This window comes from Nannobrachium achirus (assembly GCF_963921795.1).
Source record: "Nannobrachium achirus genome assembly, chromosome: 16".
Lineage (NCBI taxonomy): Eukaryota > Metazoa > Chordata > Actinopteri > Myctophiformes > Myctophidae > Nannobrachium > Nannobrachium achirus.
Window position 1 is genome coordinate 11,135,592 of NC_137823.1, and position 7,500 is coordinate 11,143,091.

Consider the following 7,500-nt stretch of genomic DNA (forward strand, 5'->3'; position numbering starts at 1 on the left):
CTCTGGTAAACGCCAGGAAACATAGGACTTGTAGGATGTCGCCCTCTGGTGGCAACAACATTGGGGACAGTCTATCTTCCTATATTATTATAGCCTGTCTATGGGCTGGAACCAGGCCAATATTATTAAAAAACATCTTTGGTAAAAGTACACAAAGTATTGGCATCAAAATGTAATTAAAGGACCAAAAGTAAAAGTTCTCAATTTACAGTAGCCTATGTTCCACTTCACAAGTTGTCAAATATATAAAATTTATAAAAATTATAGTTTGAAAATAGCAGATCTATAAGCTCACAACACGTTGCAAGTCTGATGCGTTTGTGAGCTTGTAGATCTGCTAGTTTCAAATAGCCGAAGTATATATTATACAGGCTGTATTTTTGTAATAGTAATAAAAATCGACAATGTGACTAGAAACTAAAGGGGAGACATGGCAGGTGAAAACATGTAAAAAATCAAAATGTAAAAAATGAGATAAACACGCTTTCTTTCAAACTAATGCAAAATTAGTGTTCAAAATACACATATAGATGTTCATTTCATACGTGAAAGTGCTGAGTTAACAGCATTCGTTTTCATACATATTTTATAAAATATAGATATATATAGACAATAAAAAATAAATAAAGATGAATCAATGAAACATGGCCCCCTCACATATTAGGAGGGCAGTATGAGTCACCAGAACCGAGGACAGGTGTTGTTGATGAATCTAACATGATTAAAATGGAGTTTGAAGTTACAATTGGTTTGTATAGGATGGGGGTGTGTCCGATCTTTAAAGGCTGTTTCCCAAAATGTGTTTTTTCCTCATACTTAGGTACATAAATCTCCACTTCAGTTGCACCCACATACCACCAAACCTTCCAGTTTTATTCTTATCTATATCCTGAAAATATTTAGAGGGGGTTTGTTGATATATCATTCATAGCCTGATTCACATCACATTTTATCACTAAAAACATGGCGAAAATGGGGTTTTTATGACTGTTGACACTATTTTATGATTTATGGAGTGATAAAAAGAGATATCTAAAATCCCCTCTGTAATTTGTTTTGTCTCTAATATGTCAAGAAAGAGAAACAATAGTTTTGAACCTGGCATTATCCAATCTTCAGATTTATGTACCTGAAAAGTATGCAAATTGGGCATTATTAGCGCATATAATGCCTCATTTGCATATCTAAACATATAATTTCAGAAAACTTGTAATTCAAAAATTCTTAGTCTTGATGTAAGTAATCAACTGGAAAAGTTTCATGGTTGTAGCTATTAGTTTTTTTTTTTTACCCTATTCACCTGCCTAAAGATTAAAGAGGAGAAAGAGGCTACAACCAAGTAGACCTAGATGCAGCTTACAAGTAGAGCTCTTGACACAGACAGGATGTCTTTACTCACAAAAAAGCCTAAACAGGCCCCAATAGACTCTGTTTTTCTACACAGTACACACCAGCAGCAGGGCTTATAAAAAATGTATTTCTCAAACACTGGCATATTTTGAAGAGTGATCCCAAACTGGCAAATATATGTGCTGACCTTTCAGACGCTCCAGAAGCCTCAGGGACCGTCTTGTCCACTCGGACATGAATGCACCTTCCCCCCCGTCCTGGCTCCCTAAACCGCCTTTAGGTTTCCACAAATGTGGCAATTGTGCCCAGTGTTCCAATTCGACCAATACTAAATTCTTTACTCATCCACGTACTGGCAAGAAATTCAAATATCTTCTTTCATTAACTGTAATTCCACCCACGTGATCTATATGCTCAAATGCCCCTGTGGCCTTGCCTACATTGGCCAAACAAAGAGACCACTTAAAATAAGAATTGGTGAACATAAAACGGCCATTCGCACAAAGAATTTGGATTATGCAATAGCTAGGCACTATATAGAAGCCAACCATGGCTCCCCAGCCTCCCTCAAGTTCTGGGGCATTGAGAAAATTGCAGCCCCACAACGAGGAGGTGATGTAATAAAAAAACTTTTATGCAGAGAAGCAATGTGGATCAACACCTTGACACATTAGAGCCCAATGGCCTAAACGAAGAACTGAACTTATCCTGCTTCTTATAGACGGTCCCTGAGGCTCTCTCCCCTATACTCTGTTTGTGCTCTGTATGCATTCATATATATATTTTGTAAATGTTTTTATTGGCTTAACACTGTTTGCCCCCTATTGTTGACTGTACATGCATTATCTTTACTCTATGTATTTGTTTATTTAATCAGTTTTGCCTGAGACTGACATGCAGCACCTGTTACCTGAGAACCAACAGCCATTGGTTGATTGAGAGAGCCACCCTCTCCTGTCCCTTTAAATGCTCCTCTTTGTTTGCTCCACCTCATGACGAAGATGCATTAGCATCGAAACGTTAGTCAATTGTTTTTACTGGCACCTGAATAAAAAGGCTAGAACCGTCTGAGCTGCTTCAGTGTCTCTCTCTCTACTGCATACATCTGTCCCTGCTCCTGTGATGCACCAGACTATAGCCGTGTAGGCTGAGGCGCGCTGTAGAACCCCTTTGTTCATTAAAAAAATGTATTGGAGTAAAAATGTACCATATTTTCCTACAATACTTCAACGTTGTTGCCTGCCTGCCTGCCTGCCTGCCTGCCTGTGGGCATGTGGGCCTGCCAAAGGAGTAGTTCACCCCCAGAATGATATTTTTTTTTTCTATTGATTACTCATGCCATGGAGACTTGAGTTCAATAAAGATATTTTTTTCTTTTTTTCTTTTTTTCATTTGTCGCATTCCTAAGACAAAAAATGTGATAGTAAATTTACCCCCATTGATTCCAAATGGGGACCCAAACGCATGGCACTGGATGGGGACCAAAACGCATGGCACTGGATGGGGACCCAAACGCATGGCACTGGATGGGGACCAAAACGCATGGCACTGGATGGGGACCCAAACGCATGGCACTGGATGGGGACCCAAACGCATGGCACTGGATGGGGACCCAAACGCATGGCACTGGATGGGGACCCAAACGCATGGCACTGGATGGGGACCCAAATGCATGGCACTGGGGAAACCGTCAGGGTAAGTTTACTATAATAAATGTTTTGTATTAGGAATGTGACAAAAAAACAAAAACATATTATTTAACTCAAGTCTCCATGGCATGAGTAATCAATAGAACATTTTTCATTTTGGGGGTGAACTACTCCTTTAAAGACCCAATGAAATGACTATTTTGGGTATTTTATTTTGAAGTTTCAGTTTGAAAAGGAAGCCTGTGTGTTTCTGAACCAATCCGAGGGGACCAGCCCTTCAGGCGATGGGGTTTAAAAATCTGAGTAATGGGAGTAATGGGAGCCAGCAATGGGAAACAAACAGGTGAATGTAATCAAAGGTTCATTTATATGCAAGCGGACCTGTCTATTTCATCACTTTTTGAATTTCTGTTCACAGGAAGTAATTAACTCATTTGCTGCCATTTTAACATTGCACTGTATGGCTTTACTGCCATTTTGTATAATGAATATTTTTTTTTATATTTAGATTTTTCCTAAATTCTGTGTTTGCACGACCATGTCATACATTACTGGAAATGGAAGAGGACAAGCTGTAGTTTCACGAAAAAAATATAATCTTGCATTTACGATGTACCATTCTATAGTTATAGCCATTTCAAAAACCTTGTTTTTTGATTTTCCGAGCTTGAAAATCAAATGAAAAGGAGTTATTTAAGTTTTTGTGAATGTTCTCTTTTCAAGGAAATAACTCACTTGATATCTGTCTTTATGGCTTCAGGCACTTATCAGATGAGTGTACTAGTGTAATAAGTGTAATTGTGTATAACTGGAATTGTGTAATAGTGCTGTAATAGGCCACATCTTGCCCTTAGGGCGTCTTACTTCACACAAAGAGAAATACGCTTTTTATATTGGACTGGCCCACGATGGTCTGCAGTACCTCCTCACACACACATGCACACACACGCACACGCACACGCACACACACACACACACACACACACACACACACACACACACACACACACACACACACACACACACTAACTATACTGTAGGCTATACACATACATGTACATAATAGCAGATCTATATATATATATATAAATATATATTGCTAAGCAGGTGGGAATGGTACCCCCTCCAACTGTATTATGTTACCCATTTTCAAATGTTTTTATTTTATTTGTGACACTTGCTTTGGCGAGTACAAACCACTTGCGTTTTCTCATGTCAATAAAGCTCCACCGAATTGAATCTGTTGGGATCCGTTAGTGTGCAGTTGCAGTGGCGTCAGTTCAGAAAAAGGTAAGGTATGGCAACATGACATGTTGCCATACCTTAGCAACAGGCACAATGAAAAGTACATTTTATTATTTCCCCCTGTAGCCAAGGCATGGCAGCTGCATACCCCTGCCATACCCAATTGACGCCCCTGTACAGTTGCCATATGTAGTTGCTGATCAGGTCCGTTTCTATACCGGATGCGGAAACGTTTATGTATGTGATTGTGTAAATAACCGGATATTAGAACGGATCACAAGCATAGAGTTATTGATCACATCAAGAAGAACGCATTACAACATTACAATGCTGTGTGCGATACACATGCTGCAGCTGATCACACTCAGGGGGAGATGCAGGAGCGCCACGATGGATCGATATTCACTTTCTTTTCAGTCTGCACGTTGCGTGCAGGGAACGGGACACCGACACGGGAAGCACAGAAACTTTGGATGAAAACAAAGCAACTTACTTTCAATGAATCGTCCGATTGCTTACTCCACTGTTCCCGGTGGGATCCATCTGTTAGCGTGCAGACACGGAGAAGACAAGGCTAACGCTCGACGAGGATGTCTTATAAGTTTTACCGACGCGAATAGAGATGTTGTTTGTGGTCAAATCAGCCTCCGGACACGACATGGTTGCTTGACCAGGAGTCCAGGACACGGGGGGACATATACTCTGCCGCGAGCAGTGCCTTGTGATCGGGATGTAGTCGAGGGGACCCCCGCTGACGTGAGGTGAGGTGCAGATGTGTTATCTATTTGTTGTGATGGTTTATTTTGGTTCAGGCAGTCATGAGGCAGAGATGCTTCCAACTCTCTCTAGTTGGCTGCAAATCTGGACAATAGTGTGGTGTGTGGGGTTATGAAGCTGTGGGTTGTGGAGGCCCATAGCAGATTATGGTTTTTGAAGTGAAAATGTCACGGGATTTTGTTTGATTTATGAAGAACGGTCTCATCGAGCTGAACTGTTTAGTTGTTGCTATAGGCTAGGCTGGCTAGCCTCCGCTTGGGGGGCTTCCTACATGGTGCCATTCAGATTGACTTCTGGCAACACTTCCATTGTAGGGCAAGGGCATTGGTGTTGGAATGGGGGTGTGTGTGAATGGATGCATGTTGGAGTGAGGGAAAAAAAAAACAAAAAAAAAGAGCCTGGAAAAAAAAGACGCATTCTGTGTGCTGGAGGCTGCAGCGGTTGCCAGCACTGTTCCTTCTCTGTTGATTTTATTGAGATTTATACATTTATTACACTCTTGTTTTCAAACACACTCACTTTGTTGTGTGATATTTTGGTTTCCTTATAAGATAGAAGGCTAAAACTTTTTGAGGAGCTGTGGGAGAGTCTAATTTAGCATTACATAATTTAAAAGCACATTGGCGGGATTCACGGGCGTGGCAGGGACGTACAGCGGGATTTTTACGGGATTCACGGCCATCGCAGCAAATGAGTTAAGAATGGCCTATTTATACTAAAACATGTTTTTGATTTCACCCTGTCTTTAAGATATTTCAAAAAATACAACTTTCCTTTTCAAATAGGACATGATTTAGTCTAGACCAAAGATTTAATCTATAAATACTTACTGAGTATTAGGTTATTATCATGATATTTCCACAGGTCAGTAGAATTATTAATTAATAAACTAGAACAATAATATTGTCAATTAAAGTTTTATTAAATGCTTCCACTGTTCAGTTTACAAGGTCATACAAAGCTGGCTTACAATACAGTAAGTTATGAATTAATCAATACACTAAGTCAGGGGTCTTCAACGTTTTCAGGCCAAGGACCCCTTAGCTGAGAGAGAGATGAAGCACAACCTTCTCATAGATTCCATATAGTTTCATTGTTTGACAGCACAATCAGTGTATCTTGGATTCATGTCAATTTGTGTTTTCAGATATTTAACCACTTGAACCGTCAATACTTAATAAACTTGACCTTTCACTTTGTACTTATTCTGCTCTTTTCGCTCTCTACACCAAAGCTCTTTGCAAAAAAGGCGCTGTGAGCTTGTAGATCTGCTATTTTTGGCTAAAGTTCTCAGAATGAGGACGCTAGGGTTCAAGTGGTTAATATAAAAAAGAAGAAAAAGGTTTCTATCACACAAAGATTTGGAGGCCCCCCTGTAGTAACTCTGAGGACCCCCTAGGGGTCCCGGACCCCCTGTTGAAGAACCCTGCACTAAGTTATTAATGACTCACTACAGTAAGTTATTAATGAATTAGCCTAATTAATCACAAACATTAACAGCCAAGGAGTTTTGCTGCACCTACTTACAGTAACAGTAGAGCTGTGACATCATTACAAACAGTGATATGATACAGTGTAACAATACTAATATAAGAAGATTAAAAAAAACATTAAAAAAAAAAGTAGAAATAGAATATAGAGAAATAGAAGAAGTAAAATGTCATCATTGTTCCACGCAGGGACCTCCAGACACAAAGAATTGAGTTAAACATATTCAAAGATTCAAGATTTTACAAAAGTAGCAGATCTACAAGCTCATAGTGTGGCACGAAGTGACACGCTAAGAGGTTGTATATCTGCTATTTGTTTTATTTTTGAGGAGCCAAAGTGTAAAATAACGGTAAAAGAGGTTACAATCTAAAGGTGTTTTAATGGATTAACCCCCCCCCCCCCCCTCAACAGAAATGTGCACATTCCCTACACTTTGTTGGTTTGTTTACTGTTGAGAGAGAAAACAATGTGTTTTGTATGTTAATAATAAACTAAGTTAATCACCTGAGGGCCCAACAAAATAATTTGTGGACATCCCCTGGGGGTCCCAACCCACAGGTTGAGAACCACTGCTCTAGAACTGTGGTCCTCAAACTGGGGGTCGGGTCCCCCAGTTGGGTCCTCAGATTATGTAGGGGGGGGGGGGGGGGGGGGGTTACAAATTAAGGACTTTATATGCCTTTTTATTAACACCTCTAAAATGATAAAAATGTAATAATTATGAGACCATTATAATAGCCGATCTACAAGCTCACAACGCCTCGCATTGGGAGGCGTTGTGAGCTTGTAGATCGGCTGTGTTCACAATATCTACCCCTGTAACCCCCTCAATGACCCCTAGGGGTCCCCGGACCCCACTTTGAGAACCTCTGCTCTAGTATTTCCCTCTTCACCAAATCTCCTTGCTGTAAATAGCCAATCTAAAAGCTCACAATGCATCGTGTTGTGATGCGCCGTGAGCTTGTAGATCTGCTATTTTCCCAGCAAA